The sequence below is a fragment of the Dermacentor andersoni genome, chromosome 2 (genome assembly GCF_023375885.2).
Source record: "Dermacentor andersoni chromosome 2, qqDerAnde1_hic_scaffold, whole genome shotgun sequence".
In the NCBI taxonomy this organism is placed as follows: Eukaryota; Metazoa; Arthropoda; class Arachnida; order Ixodida; family Ixodidae; genus Dermacentor; species Dermacentor andersoni.
The window spans coordinates 24799532-24818596 of NC_092815.1; positions in this window are offsets into that span (position 1 = coordinate 24799532).

Genomic DNA, 19065 nt, shown 5'->3' on the forward strand with positions numbered 1-19065 from the left:
TCCGGTAACGAAAGGCGTTTATTCATGGGAGGGAGCGATATAAGTACACTTGGAAAGGGGTGACGTAGGCGTCACATGTTAACAGTCTGGGCGCTATCAGAATTACAGTGTGATATGGCCACATATACGATGTTGCTGGCGCTGTCTATATTGAAGCGATGCTCTTGCATGACACTGAAGATAGGCGCTACGGCCCATCTAAACTTCAGCAGGCCTTAAGGGCTCTGCTAAAGTTTTTAAGGACCTGTGAATTGTGCGACCGCCTTTCAATGTTGTAGCGCATAGCATCGCGTTACTGTGCGAAGTTTTCTCAGTTTTTTTTCTTCTTTCTCCTTTTATTACCCCTTTCCCCAGTACAGGGTAGCCAGCCGGTACTTACACTGGCTAATCTCTCTCTTTTCCTCCCCTTCTGTCTATCTCTCTCTCTCTTTCTCTCTCTCTTGGCAGCGATGGAGAAAACGACGCCAGTGACGGTATGCCTCCAGTCAACCGTTGTCACTTGCGTTCGATGTCTCGAGTTCCCTCGGTGGCGTGGTTAGCAGCTTCATCTCGGCATTGCCGCTTGCGATTCTTCAACACTGAACTCCTTCAAATTAAATCTGTTCGTCATATAAGACGAGGAATGGCTCATGGCCCCGTGAGTGCGGCCTCTCCATTACGACGACAGAAAAGTGAAATCCTACGCTATAACGACGAGTGGCAATGGAGCCAACTGTGGAAGAGGACGACGACGCTCGAGCCATTGCTGATGATGATAGTTTTAGCGAAGTCTGACAACGACGGCGCAGGGTCCGCATAAACAGCTTTGCTGTAAAAGGAGTGCTGGCAAGGGTAGAATTAGTGCTTTGTCTTTCCTCACTGCGGACTAACTCTTATGCGTAACGTTATATGATACTTGGCAATATATTTATCATGTGCCTGAAATCGCCGTAACGCCCATCTTTACTTTCATGTAAGGCGCGTCGTTTTAAAATAGGCAGCGCCAGCAGCACCTCATATTCACATTACTGTAGTCAAGCTACGGTGACATGGCCTCGATTTCTCAAGCATGGTTAGGCACGAGTTCGACTATAGAAAGAGTGCGAATAATACTTTTAAAAATTTTCAGTATCGCCCGAAGGGCGATGCATTGTAGCGATAGCAAGCCTAAGCGTTGAGCTAGGGCTTCTAACTAGGTCTAATAAAGGTAGGACTCTTGGTTCTAGCATGGGGTTCAACGTGTGACGTAGGTGAGTGCGACATGTTGATGCGACGCAGCACGCAAGGCAACTCCTCATTAGCAGAAGGAACAGCGGCCGGGCATCTAGCAGGAGGAGGAGGAAGAAAGGAAGGAAGGAAAATTAGAGAGGTCAACCATACGCATGTCCGGTTTGCTACCATACGCATGAGAAGGCGCTTAAGGGAAGAAAATAAAGAAGAAGGAGGGAAGAAGGTACTATCAGTATGAATACGCGCGGTTGTCCATAACTTCAGGCCTATAATCGGTCACTGAAGCCAGTCGATTTCATGAAACGTAGCAGTGTCCGCGTCGCTTTGCAAGCCTTCGACGCGTGGGGCCGAGAATCTTAGTCTCTTAAAATGGTCTCTTATCTAATGGGTTTACCATGCTCCGAAGAACGTCGCGCTCGATCTCATAAAGATTGCAAAAACACAACACATGCTCGATCGGCTCTTCACAGTTCCATGGGTCACAGATTGCTGTGTCTGACACGTCTGTAAGGAATGAGTAGGCTTTCGTAAAAGCCACCCCTAACAAGAGGAGGCACAGTAAAGTTGCATCACGGCGGGAGAAGTTCAATGGAATCTGCAACTTCAATGTAGGATCCAGCCGGTGGAGACGGCAGTTGGAGAAAATGGGGGTGCTGGACAAAGTTTGTCTTGTTTTGAGCAAGTAAACGAAGACCCCTCGTAGCGTTTGTTCTTCATAAAGGTATAGGAAGTGGAAGGGTTTTTTTATGGGCTGACCGGGCGGCATCAAGGTCATTTCTGACGATGCCACAGTGCCCCATAAGCCATTCAAAGGGGATGTCACGCCCGTTTATGAGCGCTTGATGGAGAACCTTTGTGGTCTCAAACACTAGGTGTTCATGGGTCTTGCGTTTTAAGGCTGACTGCTGATTCTGAAGGGCTGCTTTTGAGTAACAAAGAATGACCCACTTTCGAGGTTTGGCTTGTGCGATGGAATTAACAGCGGTACGTAGCGCGGGGAGTTCTGTTGCCGCAGACGTCGTTATATGGGATACTTTGCACGTAATTGTCACTTGTATGACAGGGATGATAACAGCGCCTGTGGAGCAGATGGCTGAGACAGATCTATCGGTGTAGATGTGCCTTCTTTGTTAGCATGCCTCGTTCAGTAATGACAGTGCGAATTGATGTAGAGACACTTTTGAATGACGAATGTTTTTCGTAGTTTCCGGAATCGTGAGGCGTCATTGTGGCTGTCGTAGGCGCCACAAAGGTAACAGCGTTCTTGCTGCTGGTAAAGCCCGACGGAATGTAGCCTTGATGTATCGCAACAAGTTTGAAAAATGTGGCTTGAGGTCATTGTGCTGGCAAAGCAGCAATATAGTGACTTTTTACGCGACACAGATGTCGAATGTGTGCTCTAAGGTTGTCAATCATTATATATGTTGGAAGCAAGTTGCCTCTAGCAATCATGAATGTTGCGTGAGTCGAAGTGCATCGTGGTAGTCCAAGACATGTCAGTAGAGCCTGGCCTTGCAAATTTTCGAGGGTACGAATGTTTGTTTTTTCAACCAAGCTGTTTGGACAGCAGTTTTAGATCAACTTGCTCAACTAACGTTGCTCATTCAGAATTGCCTGCATCATGGCTAATTCTCTGCAGCAGCTGTCACAGGATGGAATTCTACAGTGGAATCATCGGGGCCTAAACTCCAAGTTAGGAGAAATTAAAACCAAGCTTCAATACATTAAGCTACATGTATGGGCACTGCTTATTCAAGAGCATAATAAGCTATGCTCCCTATCCAATTTCAATGGGTATCATAACCCATCTATTAGAGATAGACGTGCTACTACAATGGCTTCAGCTCCGGGAAAAGCTGCAGTTTATATATCATCGCATATTGCTCACACAGTGATTGACCTGGAGCCATGGTGTAGTGGTAATCAAGAAGTTGTCGGGGTCCTAACACGACCAGTGAAGACTCCTGTCATTCTAGTGTCATTCTACGCCAGACCGCAGCGCACACGTGTGAACTTGGGGTGGATAGCCCATCTCCGGTCTACGTACCCGGGAATTCCTATTCTCGCGGGTGGAGACTTCAATGCCCCACATACAGAATGGGGGTACCAGTACAACTCCCGAAGAGGATACCAAGTTAAAAACATCATGAGCGATGCCACTTTTACACTGCTGAACCATCACGCTGTGGCTACCTGTGCTGTACCCGCAGTATCTAGAACAAACGCTCCAGACCTCACGTGGTGGTTGGGTCCTGGAATGCCGCAGTGGCGGGTGGAACCAGACACATGGGGCAGTGATCATATGCCAATAATGATTGGTTTGCACGGAACGTGCATAAAGAAAATTCGACGACGAGTAACAGTCACGCATTGGGATAAGTTTCGGGAATCATCGATTGATGAAGTACCCTCAGAGCCCTCAGAAATTCTTCCCGCTTTGCAAGAACTGCTACGGAGGAACACCACTGTGACCACAGTTGACGAGGAGCAACCTCAACCGGACCTCACCCTTTTGCAACTTTGGGCAAAGCGACGTCAGGCAGAATTGTATGCGTCGAGGAATCCCGATGCACCAGGTAGCCGTGCACGTGCTAACCATATAGCGGTGAAGGCGCGTCAGCACGAAAAGCAACTTTCTCGACGACGATGGTATGAGTGGTGCGAGAATCTTGGATCGGGCATTGGAAACAGAGCACTTTGGCGTACGTTCCGGTCAATGGAACGTGGTCATAAGCAACCTGACCCTGCAGCGAGCGTTAGGTTAGCGATGCAGAGTTCGCCACATCAATTTGCAGAACACGCTGCTAGAGCGTTTTTCCCGAAATACGATCAAGCGTCACCTATAAACTGCCCCGATATTGATGAGTCTGCCACAACCTCCAAATCCGAAATATCCAGCCCTTTCAGCATGGCCGAACTAATAGCGGTGATTGAAACTTCGAAGCAACGAACAACACCTGGTCCCGATGGTATTCCTTATGAGGTTTTCGAGAACATGGAAGGAGCAGCTCTCGACGCACTTCTTCAGGCTATTAATAAAGTATGGGAGACTGGAAACGTTCCACCTGATTGGAAGCATTCAACTGTTGTCGCGATTCCGAAACCAGGAAAGTCTCCAAATAGCCTGCAGTCTTTACGCCCAATTTCACTAACCTCAACTGTCTGCAAACTCGCTGAAAAGATGCTGGCCACACGAGTTTCCTGGTGGCTTGAACGCCACGATAAATATCATCCTGCCCAAATTGGATTCCGTTCTTACTTGGGAACTGAAGACGGCCTTTCTATGTTATCAGACGATGTTTTACAGGTTTCTCCACACAGTCATGCTGTGCGCACGGTAGTAGCAAGAGACATAACGAAAGCTTATGACAATATCGACCATGAAATCATTATATCTAACCTCATCGACCTGGGACTTCCACCGCGTGTGATAAGATTCATCTACTCATTCCTTCAGAATCGCACATTTGCGATTAGAGTAGATGGAAGGCAAGAAGGATACTTCACATCGAACAGAGGAGTCCCACAAGGTTCGGTTCTGGCTCCTCTTCTCTTCAACGTTGCTTTAATACCTCTGGCCTGGCAACTACATCGGATTCCGGATGTGAGGTTCTTAATCTATGCGGATGACGTCACTTTGTGGTCCGTGCATAAAGATATATCTAGACAAACTCAACAGCTTCAAGAAGCCCTTGATGTGCTGAACAACTACGCTCGGAAAGCAGGATTGGACATTTCCGCCCAAAAATCAAGCTATGTTGTGGTGGCCAACAAGAAAGGACGCACAAGAATCACGCAGCACCCCTTCACATTTAGACTCGGCGCAGTGACAATCCCTGAGGCTTCTGAGATCCGCATACTGGGTCTCGATATTCACCAATCCGGCAGTGGTGCACACTGGCTCCGTAAAACCAGACAGAGTTCGACAAAAACACTTCACCTTATTCGTCGCATTGCAGCAAAAGCAGCTGGATCTCGTACTGACGTAGCTCGACGGTTGGTGCGTGCAGTCTTGCAGCCACGAATTTTATATCAAGCACAATTTCAACGGCTGACTTTGGCACAGCTGGCACAGTTGGAGACGATTAATCGCGATGCTATGCGCACAATCACAGCACTGCCCCGCATCACTCCGATACCAACCTTACAGGAACATGCCCAGCTCAACACAATCGCAGAACTAATTTTGCAACGTGAAAAAGCACGTGAAATAAAAAAGCAACTTATTCCGGCTGTCGCTGCGTTGCATGCTCATTGTCACCGCGGCTCTCGGATTGACAATCAGCCCTATCCAATGCCTCCCTGGGAATTCACCAGCATCACAACTAATAAGCCAACGAAGTGACGACGCAGCGATACAACAGGTATTATTGACGAACACAACAACGTCGATGCATCATGCGTTAACACCTGCAAACTCTATACGGATGCTGCCATTCTCCCAGACGGCGGAAGGACATCATTCCTGAGTACTACGCATAATTTCATCAGCGGCCACCACCGCTATTTATCTACGGAAGCCAGCGCTCTAGTAATGGAACTTCAAGCCATCCACGACGCTGTGCAAGATGCGACATCTAAGCTGCCTACCATCAAGCAACTAGATATCTTCACTGATTCTTTAGCGGCTATTCAGGAACTCAAGAAGGTTGATAAGGCGATGGAAATCTGCGAGAGAATACACACTATGAATAGTAAGACAGCTACTTGCGTCAAGGTACACTGGATTCAAGGCCATTCAGCAAACCCTCACAACATTGCTGCTGACCAGCAGGCACACTGCCCTCCTAATCCTGATCCTCCACCTATTCCCCTCCCACCCCAACCCCGTAACTCGCTGCGAGCCCGTAAAAATGTTCTCCGGCAGGACACACGCGCTCTTATCCCACCGTGTGTCTGCTCCCTCCCCCTTCATCTTACTAGGGCGGAGGAAGTTGTGCTTAGGAGGCTTCGGGCCGGGGTGGCCCTTACACCGGCTGTTGTCTCATGTGGAACTTGTCGCATTTACCACTGGGTGCTACGTGTCCATACTGCTCCATTCCTGTGGTGGAATCAGATGCATACCACCTAATATGGACATGTACGGGTTTACAATCGGAACGCTCGCGTCTCCTACTGCAAGCCGGCCTCCGCTACAGTGTGACAACCAGCTATGACCGCTGGATACATGACAACAGATTCCACAAAACACTGCTTCAATTCATACACAACACAGGCCTCACAGCACACATATAATACACATATACGCTCCAAGAATTATGCCTTAAGGGCAAGCCTTTATCGCATTAAAAAAAAAAATAATGTTTGTTTTACATGTGTTCACCAAACCGGCAAGCTGTACTGTAAAAGGCCCGGAAACAGTGCTCTGTACAGCTGCAGCATGGACCGTACCGACGTGCCCCAAGTTTTTCCGCACAAGAACCCCATTATATGTACAATGGGAATTAGTCTCTGCTTCACGTAGATGCAGTGAAAGCTCCGCGAAACGTCCCTGTCAATTATCACATTTAAGAAGCGGTGAGACTGCTGGTATTTGATAGCCTGGCCATTGAGAGAAACCGGGTAACGGTGCCATGGGTTTGCGCGTAAGGGTGATTAACGCGCATTTTTCTATAGACACATTAAGGCCTCGTTTGCGGAGATACGAACATGTTAAGGTGGCCGCCCACTAAATTTTCGCGCGCGCTTGAAGACGAGTCACCGCAGAAGACGAAATACGGATGTCAACAGTGTACACCGATAGATGAATTCTCTTGTGTAATGTTTCAGCAACGCTAACCATATATAGTTAGGTGAAAGAGAATAGGGCTCAATACCCCTCCCTCCCTTCTCTGTGGGACGCCACCGTGTGTAATATAGTTGGCAGTCAGGCCATCTTCGGTCAGCATAAAGAAGGACCTTCTGGTCCAATAGTCGCTGATCCCCTGAAACATTCGCCCACTGGTTACAACAGCCGCCAATTACTCGAGGACCACTTTATGTATAACATCTTCGTACGCCCCTTTCACATCAAGAAAGAGCGCCAGTGATATGCGCTTCAGGCATTTTTTTGTTGCATGAATGTTGTGAGGCCAGCAACAACGTATATTTATAACCTGCCTCACCAAAAACCTGTCAAGGAGCCTGTGGCGTGCAAGATACTATTCCCGGTGTGTAAGGATAATGTTTTCTATTACTTTTCCTATGCAGCTTGCCAGGGCAATGGGCAATGTAACGTCAGGTCGCAAGGCGTCTTTCCTTGTTTGAGTACCGGTATGAGCCCACTAATCTTCCATTGCTGAGGAAGAATGTCTTCTTGCCATGACCGGTTGGAGTAATTCAACAGCTCTTGCCTGGCCTCTTGTCCAAGGTGGGAAAGAGCTGCATAGGTGACGCCGTCGGGCCCTGGTGAAGACGAACGTCGAGAAGCAGCCAAAGAGGCGTGCAGTTCTCCCATAGTTAATATAATTTTGATTTCTGGGATGCGAGACACAGGGACGAAACTCAACTCTTCGGCGTTGGGGGTGACACACACGCCAACTATCCGCGCACAAAAATCATTCACCACCTCAAGTTGCATCTGACAGTGATGTAGCCCTGAGGCCATGAAAGGATGTCGCTGTTTCGGAGACGAGCCTAAGCCACGAACAGTCCTCCAGATGTATGAAAATGGTTTGCGAGGGTGCATTCATTCACAAAAGGACCTCCATAGTGGTTCCAGCTATTTTTCAAACAGCGCTGGATTTTCTTTTGTGTTATCCATGCCATTTTCAGGTCACAAACGGCCTTCTTGCGCCTGTACCTACTTTTATCTCGTCGTCGAAGTGCGATTAGGCTTTCCAGTTCTACGTAAAGTATAGGAAACGGTTCGCTGGCAACGTTAGCAAGCATGAAGCTTCTCTCATTGTCTCTGTGATGGTTTCCTAGAGGCTACGACCAAGTACTTCTCTGCATGCATTTTCCATGTGTAGCTTAAATTTTGTACAGTCGAGTCTTCGTATCGCATTCACTGAAAAAGAATTCTTTAGCCCCCTGATCCGCAAGTATGTAGGAATATGGTTGAACAAATTTTGCGAAGTCCATGACGCTGCGGATGCTGGAATGTATGGTCCCGATAGAGAGAGAGAGATGAAGAGGAAAGGCAGGGAGGTTAAATGGTGCCGATAAAAGCATGTTATGGTAGGGGGCAGCATCGCAGCACTCGACGTGCGAGGACCAACCATTACATCGCTTTTCCCATGCAGTTATTAGAGCAATAGGTAGATACGCTGCCAAGTCCAACGGCAATTCTTCCTGCCTAAACCGAATTGACTGTCACTGAAAGGGAACAGCACCGAAAGCCTAGGCCGAGCAGCACGCAAAACACACGCGCACAGAAGGGACACGTAAAGCTGGACGGGTGCAGTCCCACTGTACACCATGGGTTATGAAAACATGCTAGTAGTGCTATGTTTGCCTCTTGCTCAAGGTTTCCAGAGGCGACACACTTGATGCCGTCAGGGCTTGGAAACGATGAGCGTTTTTGGGGCAACCAAATCCGCTTCGAGTTCTATTGTAGCACGCGCGACCATTCTCGGGACTCGATTCTCCGAGACGGCAATGACGTCACCTCTGGTGGTGACAGGCTCGCTAAATGTTATCCTAAGAAATTCCTGCACCGTATCAAGCTATCTTTGATCAAGATGGAAGTCCAAAACTTACAGGGGTGGCGTTGCTGTGGCGATAAATTAAGACTGCACACTTTCCTCCAGATTTCTGACAGCAGCTTGCGAGGAACCAGCGTTTAAGAGAATTCATAGTACACGAATAGGAACATGCGTGCGAAATCTAAGTAAGGAAAGAGGGAAGAACGTCGATTTGTCACTGAAATGTATGGGGATCAGCGACGCCTGTTGTAATCCTGCGGGTTATATTAATTTTGACTGCTGTGTGCAGTCTTTTAGTTTTCGGTGCGACCTTAATGAGCACTGCATAAATTAAGCTTCCACAGTCCGCCTTTTCCATGCATGACCTCCTTTTGAAAGAATTGCTGCCATTATTTGCAAACTTGGAGGGAGAAAAGGGCCGACAGAACGGTGAAGGTAGCCGCACTGAAGGTGCTATAGCGAGAAGTCATGGCTGCTGAAAATACTAGTAACAATGAAAAATAATGAAGACAGCTTTCGTCCCAGAATTTTTGTCAATACATTTCACAATATCAAAGGTGTAAGATATTAAGAATGAACAACAATTCAAAATGGTTATTCTTGTATACTTCAGCCCTTCAGGCAAAGCGCTCCCTCAAAGACTAACAACTTCAACTAGCAACCTTTAGCTGGGTGCCTGAGCAATTATTTACTGGACTTTGATACCATTAAGGTCTGCTGTCCTTGTTGTTTTTTCTGAACTTGCGACTGTTTACTAAGAAACGTTTTCTGTAAAGAAAAGGGAGTGCTGGTACATGCTGAATGCAATTACGTTCCTGAAATGTCCACTGACTGTAGGTCAAGCCGGGCCAGAAATTCTGGAGAGCAGCAAGCTTTGCTGGTTTGCTGCTATGCATGCTCTTGTACAGTGGTTCTGCAGTTTATTCTCTCTCTCTCTCTCTGCAGTTGCAGCGTGTGTTCTAGATCGCATGTTATATGGCATCTTTAGGAATTAGAGGCACTACTTTCTAGAATGATTACGTTTCCAGTGCTCAGTCCTTGTCACAATATGTAGGGTATCAGTCATTTTTTTTAAATATGTTATATATAATTATATCTGTCACACCGCATAATTTAAACTTCTGAGCTAGATAATTGCAGGAAAGCTTTACTTATGCAAGCACAGCCATGAGTGACAACCAAAATTTAATGTATTTTTCGCATTTTAGTCAAATTCCAACCAAATGGAAAGAAAATTCTACATAAAAATTCAGCAGGCAGTGAAGAACCAAAATAAACCACGTACATGAATAAGACACATTTTTAATAATAATGAAAGACAGGACTCTTGTTACGCAAACAAAGCACACTTCTTAACTTTCGCCGAGTTTTCATGGCAGGAAAATATGGCTCAGCAGGAAATCACCTACTTAAGACTGCCTTCGCTTGTTCAACTTGTGTCATGACAATACTGCGACAGCAGTGATCTCAGTTCATCCATTTCGATCCCTTTTTTTGCCACTTCGAGCAGAGTAGCTTCTGTTTGCAAACATTAGGTTTTGGCTAGCCAGATTCAATATCCCTCTAGCTAGCTTGTTATATCCCATGGTTCACCCACAAACTTCTATTGGCGCAACGACCACTGGCCCTTGGGTTATCCCAGGCGCGCTATAACGCAAAGCTAATCCAAACTTTTCCATTCCAATTCTTCAATCGGCCCCCCACGATTGGTAATAAATTTTCGGGCCTCCCCCGCTTCACCTGTCTGTCACGCAACGTCACGAAAACCGCAATAGCTCCCCATTTCATGACTCGTACACACTCATTATGGTTGAATAGACCAAGCAAAATAAAAACAGTTAATTCGGATTCAACGCCTTCTCGCAATTAGCCCTTTGTTATTGGTAAAAAATTTTGGGCTGCGCCCACTCCGCCTCTCCGTCACGTGACGTCACAAAACCGGCAACACTCTCGGTGTCAAAGCGACTTGTACGCGTTAAAGATGCTTTAATATGCCGAGAAAAACTGATCTTTTTCTGAATAGCAGGAGACTGCTCCATTCCTAAAGGAATAAAAGATGGCTGCCTGCCGATCGCTCAGGCACTGGCTACTCGCACCTGCCTCAGAGCAGGGATTTATTTGCGTATAATAAAGTTTTGTGTGGCAGTATAACGTTACTAAGCTCTTTCGGTACGTATACGACATCCCTCCGCCAACTCTTCACTCCTGAGGATCCGTTTTAGTGGCATTCTTAGACTTGCGGTGCACGCCACCGCGATTATCAACGAGCCACCGCAAGCTAGTAAAGGAAAGTAGACAAATCGTAGACGCCGGCACCACCTTCCTCATCCTGGTTATCCACTTTCACTGCGCTGCGTTGGTCCCATCGAAACCCTTCCCAATTGAGCGCGCTCCTCGCCTCTTGTCAGCCAATTAGATGAGAAAAACCGCTCAACGTAGGTAATGTTATTCGTTTTGAAAGCCAACAAAAGTGACCTCCTGTAAACAAAGAGAACGTTTGATTGAGCTGTTCAGACAACCCGGCGGGTCTATATATATTTCTTTATATATTTTCTTTTAATTACCCTTTAAACAAGCAGACTTATGTTTATACATGTCAATTCTTGAAGTGATGCTGAAACTAGCGTCGTAACACATGTTCATGATTGTCGAAATGATCAACTTTCTGACATGGAGGTCCTTAGCATTAATCTATTGTGACTCGGGGTTGAAGACGTGAGACGGACTCTTGGAGCAGACGAAGAGGACATGAAAAGCTTTATACAATATGTCCTTATAGCAGGTAATAGCGTACAAGTAGCGGTGCCAAAGAGCGCACCAGACCGATGGGGCTGCTGGTGTAGTGGCTCTCTTCGTAACAATGGGACGGCTCTGCGTTAAATCCCTTTGGGTGTCCCATCGTCGGGCAGGATGAGACAGGACTGGTTCCGACATCCACCATGTCGCTTTCCTCTTTCGTCGAAGGAGAAGTCCAAGCTGCATAAAACGGGTCTCTAAGGCAAGGGTCAGCAGTTCGGTGGAATTCTGAAGGCTGCCAGTGGATTCGTCAAGGTGCTGTGTACCGCCGGACTCCTCAGTTCAACCTAAGGAAAGGGTTCGGCAGTTTCCTGGAACATTGCAGGTTGTCACCGAGGGCAACCACTTCAGAAAAACGAGGTGGAGAAGAGGAAGCGTCCGTTGCCTTGATGTGAGCACGCAGGGTGGCACAATAGCACCCCCGCGGCTAGAAAATGCATCCAGAAGTTGAGCTGTCCGACGCAGATTGGACGATTGGATGCACTAGTTGAGCGACGTCGTTGATCGATTGGATGAATTGGCTTTTCCGCCTTTTTTTCGCCCGGTGGTCTTCCCTGCTGCTCGGCCCCGTGATAAGGTCCACCAGCCAAAGCGGTTGACGCCGGTCGGTCTCGTAGCTGCCATCGAGAACTGTAGCAGGCGTCTCCGGGCCTCGTATCTCGCAGCTTGCCATCCGCTCTTGAGGTCCCAGTTCGTCAATACCATATATAGCTGCCATCCAGTATTGCCACTCAGCGCCGAGGGTGAGAGACGGACTCTTGAGGCGGACGAGGAGACGAAAAGCTTTATACAATATGTACATGCAGCAGGTAATAGAGTACAAGTAGCAGTGCCAAAGAGCGCACCTGCCCGACGAAGCGGCTGGTAGCTACTCTCTCCGTAACAATGGGCCGGCTCTGCGTTAAATCCCTTTGGGTGTCCCATCGGCCGAAGGACGAGGCAGCACCGGTGCTGACGTCAACCGCGTCACTTTCCTCTTTCGTCGAAGGAGAAGCCCAAGCTGCACAAAACCGGTCTCCACGGCAAGGGTCAGCAGTTCGGTGGAATTTTGAAGGCTGCCAGTGGATTCGTCGTGGTGCTGTGTGCCCCCGGACTCCTCAGTTCAATCTAAGGTAAGCGTTCGCAAGTTTTCTGGAACTTTGCAGGTTGTCACCAAGGGCAACCACTTCAGAAGAACGAGGTGGGGAGGGGGAAGTGCCCATTGCCTCGGTGTATAGGCACGCAGGGTGGCACGACATAACCACAGAAATCAGAGCTGGCTTTGCGATGCTGCTCTACTCGATAGCTTTTCGCAGCTCCCGCTGAAGCTCAGTTGTGATGCTAACCGCGAAAGCACCATCATGATCACTCTCTCCCACTACGATGCATCCCACGCACGGTCACGGAGTCACTGCGTTGCACAGCCGCACTGCCAATTATCATAACTGCTTTCACCTTCTGTTTTCGAACGCAGCGCTATCATTTCACATACCGTGAAAAATAAAAGAAAGAAAACCTGAAACAGTCTTTACCATTTGGCAAGGCTTTTATATCTTATATCAACCCGATACACTTGAAGCATCTCGACGCACTTATCGCTCAGGTTACACCAAAGGCATTGTAAATATTTACTGTTCTTTGTGCATACTGTTCATCCACAGAACACAACATACTTCCTTTCGAAACCGTGTGTTTGTGGCCAACGGAACTCAATATTAAATATCCAGGTTAAAATATCAGGTACAAAAGGAATATGTCGGTAATTTAAAATAAAGAGAGAGAGGTAGCAAAGGGAAAACGTCAGAGGGCGAGGTAAGGAAGAAAAGCATATCGGCGGGCTCATTATCGCTTACTACTATTGAGTCTGGAAGGAAGCCTTGAACCCTCTTCAGTTGGATGAACCAGACATATAGAAGTTCAAAAAAAAAAATTCCCCGAACAACCAGCGCGGAGACAAGAATAGAAGTGTATACGAGCGCTAGCGATGATAAGGAAGACAAAAGCGAGGGGGAAGGCCCGAAAAAAAAAAAAAGAAAACGTAATGCGCAGAAAACGGGAATGTGGAGGGAAAAGAAAGTGTAACGTATTTGATTCCGATTGCTTGCAGCTGGCTTCTTTTGGCTGGCGTTGAATATTCATCCGCATGTGATTAAAAACGCGTGCTTGCGGGCAGCGAAAGTAAGGACGAACTGTGTTCTTTAGCCCTGCTGTGCCAGCGGCAAGGCACGTGCTGCCGTCATAGGCACAAAATCAAGACGGAGTAGATGGCCGTTAATAAGTGGCATGGTGCGAAAGGCTTAACGAAAATTACGACGGATCGCAAATTCGGAGGCAGTTTTGCGACAGGAGGAGGAGGAGGAGGAGGAGGAAATAAAGAGAGAACGCAAAAAGGTTATCCAGAAATGTGTGTAGTTGGCTGCCCTACTCTGGGGGACGGGAAAGAGTAAATAGAAAGATGAGATAGAGACAGGGAGGGGGAGGAAAGCCGCAGCAAACTCGTGCACGCACGCGGAGCGCCTGAGCCAATCAAATAGGTTCATAGCTAGTCGCGCTCAAGCAAGAGAAAAGTGGCTTCACAGCTTTGTGGGCCAACGAACGATGGGGATGGTCTTCAAGTTGCACCTGTACGGACAGATCGTTTAAAAGTCAAAGCAACACTCGGAGACCGAGGACCAACTATATTCGGGTCTTTCTCGTGTAGTTTATCGCAGCCCTGCTGCTGATACCAACAAAACATGATGGACCACTTCACGCAGCACAATTAAGCTATCTTGCCACACAAGGACATGAAACGCCATCGAATGACCAAGCTTAGATTATATCATACGAAGCCAACAAACACTGACACCAAGGACAACATAAGGGAAATTACTTGTGCTTAATAAATGAAATAAAGAAATGATAAATCAATGGAAATTAAAGTGGATGAAAAAACAATTTGCCGCAGGTGTGAACCAAACCCACAACCTTCGCATTTCGCGTGCGATGCTCTACCAATTGAGCTACCGCGGCGCCATTAGCCCATCCACTTTCTAGGGTATTAATGTGTCCTAGTAGAACCCTGGGAATGTTAGCCAGCGCCACCACTCACAGACCTTGGCGGCGGACGTGGAACGTCCTTTTTGCCGCAGGCGTCACGAGAACGGGATCTTTTTTGGTGAAGGCAACTGGTCAGTAAACCCACACATGCTACCTGAAGGCATCCATGTTGCCGAATTCGAGACCCTCGTTATGTAATAAACGAGAAGAAAACTAACTACTAACTAACTAACTTACTAACTAACTAACTAACTAACTAACTAACTAACTAACTAACTAACTAACTAACTAAATAAATAAATAAGTAAATCACCATTCGCCCGGTGGGGAAAGGCTGCTTGGCCTTGCACTGAGCTCTTTGGTGGTGGTCTCATGATTCCTGCAATTCACACGTGCATGTCAGATGTCCTGCGTCCCTTAGGACGGGCGTTATTGGGAGCAACGCAGTAGATAATTTATGAATCTATGTCTGAATGCATGACAACGCAGTTGTCGGCCTGTTTGTTATTTTTATACCTCATGACGTGAAATCTTGGCATCACCACTAGTGGAAACGTGTGTAAAAAGAGTGCCAATATCCCAATATTTGAACTCACTAATATTTCGATAGCCAAATGCTATAGACCAGCCACGCATGCAAAACTACCTCTGTAGAACGCACTGGGCCATCTCGCACTCCAAATTCCGCCCTCGGTGCATGGTGCCCTTTCCCAATACGTGTGCCACTTGAGACGCCATCAACATAATCGCGGCTGCTATAGTACCATAGCCCGAAGAGCACCGATCAAGAACGTCATCGGCAAAGCTCGACGGAAGGGGTTATTCAACGTGGGAATTCGCACCCTGCAGAGCCAAGGACGACTGATTCTGCGCCTGTCACGGCGAGATTGCGTGCTCACTGGGCAGTAATCAATCGGACAGGCGCAATGCGGGCCTTCGCGGAAATCCTGCGGATTCGCATTGACACAGAAGCTACACCCTCGTATTACGACACCATCCGCGACCAGAAGAAGAAAGGCACGCCCTCTCGCCTATAGAGGGGAATCTCTCCCGGTTAGTCGTGGCCTTCAGCGGAAGGTGTTTGTAGTTACCAGCTGCCATTTACTTTTCTGGGTTTCTGTTGCCGCTCTTTTTTTTCTCGGTGCTCGCATATTTCTGAGCCAACTGCATTTCAATGCGCATCTGCGCCGGTGATCACTTGCACAGTACCTTTATTTTGAATAGGAGCTGTCGAAATGCATTTTCCAAGTCAACATTTCATTTCATTTATGCCCACCTTAAAGACCTGAGGGCATTGCGTAAGAGGCGGCATTAACATGTTTTCAAAAGTTCAAGTCGTCCCGGAGTCAATGTGAGTCATGCATCATCGTTGGCGAGAGGGATATCGGGAAATTATAACGTGACACTGAGAAATCCTAACGCTACATGGAGTTGGCCTAGCATGTGATCGTCGTAAGGGAACATGTTAGAATGCGGGCGAAAAAAGAAAGAAAGGCACCATTGTGTCTGGCTTTCTTCGGGTTCTTTCGCCCGTGCTCTACATATTCCATCATACTGGAAAATATCCAAGGCGTCGACGTAGTAGGTGCACGTCTGGCGTACCTGCTAGAGTGTGAATTTTGCGCTCTTACTGGATCGCTGCCGATGCAAGGAGCTGCTCAATACCTCAGAACGACAAAAATAAAACGCCGCTTTTTTACAGGTGCCCGATCGTTATACATTGGTATCTAGTCATAGCGCTTGCTCCTCCCCTTTTTCTGTAGCTGGCTGAACGTTCATATGCAAGGCTGAATAATTTTAGGACGGAATCGTTGCAGAAAACCTGAGCGAAAACGTAATATTTAGGAGCACGCAGCACTGATGATCCTGAACGAAGTAACCTTTTTCTGATTTCAAATTCATAGCTTTCGTTTCGTATACGCTTACCCAGAATGCCTGTGAGTTAGCATTAGCTGCTTTGTGGATATCTTTGGTTTTTATTCTTTATCCAGATGATAACATACTTTGTTTTTCTTTGAAATTGCATAACTTGATTAAAAACAGATGATATTTCTTTTCCTGATATTCATCTAGTCTGCGCACAAGCTTGATATCCTGACACGGCTCGCGTAGATAAAGAATAAATAAGAAGGAAGATCGACTGTGTTGTTTTATCATAAGAGCTGCTCCCGAGTACAAGAGAGTTGTCATGAAAGCCTAGCACAATTGTTCCTTTTGTTCATGATGCTCAAAAGATTACCTAACCTGGGCCAGATGACTAGACAATGTAGCCAACTGAGTTCTTCTTAGAGCTCACAAAAATCAAAGAAAAGAAGAAAAGAAGAAGAAAAGAAATATTAGCATATTTATACTGGCCTGTTCATTACTTTCGTCAGGATCAGAATTTATGTAAAAGTTACCAGAAAGCCACAAGAGCATTTAGAAGGATGTATATTGCACAGCCAAAACAAAACAAAAAGAAGAATAAGAACATTTTTTACAAGGGAAAACACCTTTTAGCGGCACAGAAGCGCGATGTGACAGAATTCAGAGCTACGGAAGCATGAATCATTACGTAAATAACGCACCTGGATAGGCGACGCTATGAGTTTACGGCAGCTCACATCATGTCTGAGTATAGCTCGTTAATCCAAGTTTCCAGACAAGGGCCCATATTCACGAAACTTGTCTTATACGTAAAAGAGCTTCCTTATTCACCAGCGTCCAGGTGCACGCCACTCATGATGAGGTTTGACTTAATAGCGACGAAAATTTACGCACGAGAAGTTTTGTAAGAACCGCCGAAGGTTTGTATCAGTGGGGGGTTGTTTACAAGGGCAAGGAAAAACGAACTTGTGAAACCCTTTAGGGGGCTTTAAAGATGGGCAGGCGTGAACAGCAGTGACTTCCATCTCTGCGTGGATAGAGGTCACGGATGCATCACTGCATTCATTCACGATAAGTGATTTTCATCAACTTTGCAAAAGGCTGAGTTTCAGGAACTGACATTAAAGCAAAACGAAGGTTCCGGGGCAAGAATACTTGCGAATAAGGGAGTACCCGTACCACCATATTCAAAATGATTCATTTTTGATTGTTACCACGTAAATTGTCTTCAGGAGCTTGTTTTCAACCGCAGATTGTTTCCGTGGGAAACTTCAAGAACTATTTGAGAATCCTTGAGGATATTTACGCATTTTATTAATCACGCACTGTTAAAAACTCGCGTAGCACACCTTCGTTGCCTTGCTTGAATCCGGCACAATCCTGCCGAGGATTTCAGTACGAGCCAGTACCCCGTTTTTTATTGAAGCAAATTTAATGTACAGCTTTACACACGTGTGTGACTTGCTCTTACAAGCGCCGTGAATGAAGCTGCAACATCTCGCGTGAAAGCCTAATCAATTTTCAGCACCTGTTGTTCTTTCTTCTTTTTTTTCTCGGGGGGGGGGGGGGGGGGGGAAGAGGGTGGACACTGATTGTGCAATACTGAAGCATACTCCCACCTCCCGCCCCCCAAAAAAGGAAGATTAAAGATGAGCGTTGTGAAAGCTGCTCAGGCGCTGGACGATCAGGAAAGGTTTGCCAGCGGAAACGCCAAAATAATTTTGTTTTATTTTGAAGGAAGAAAAATAAATGCCAGGACGAAGTGGGGACAAGGCACAGCAAAACCCGTTTCCTTATTCAGATGAAGTCGATGAGGCTCTACAATACGATAGCCAGAATAAGAAAGTTGAAAAATAAATAAATAGTAGGAGATAATAAAAATACCGAGCAATAAACACTCTTCGCGAGCCTCTAGTCAAGGTCATAAATAGGAGCTGCCATGCCTAATTACGCTAATGAAATACTGCGTCGAGTTATGACACTCCTTGTGATGGCGTGTATGGCGCAAGGGATGGCTGGGTTACACCAGGCGGTAAAGAGCACAAAAGTGAATGCGTAATCTAAAGTCCAATAACAAAAATAAAAGCAACACGGAAAGAAAGGGAGAAGGGGGATAACAAGAAACAAAGCAGACTTCAATGATTGCTCCACCCCTGAACTCATTTGCTGTGACATCGGAAAGCAGGGCACCTCCATCTTGCTCACTAACTTGCCCCCGCAAACAATCAGAAGCTCTCTTCTTAATATACGTTTTCTTTGCGATGCGTACAACCCTTTCTTCGTCGTCTGCAGAATCACTTCCTGTAGAGATGTAGACCAACACGTCCCCACCCTTTCAGCATGCATGACTAATAAAACTCCGCACAAATTCGTAAGTGTGAAGGTGGTGTGTTAAACAAGTTGTTAGCCCCTCCGGACAAAAAATACCCGCCGCTGCATTGACGCGAGTGCAAAGTAAATTGAACCGCGCATTAAGTATACCAAGTGTTTCTCTTTATGCGGGGCACTTTCTTTTGATATAAACTGTTATATCAAAACGCAACGAATAACA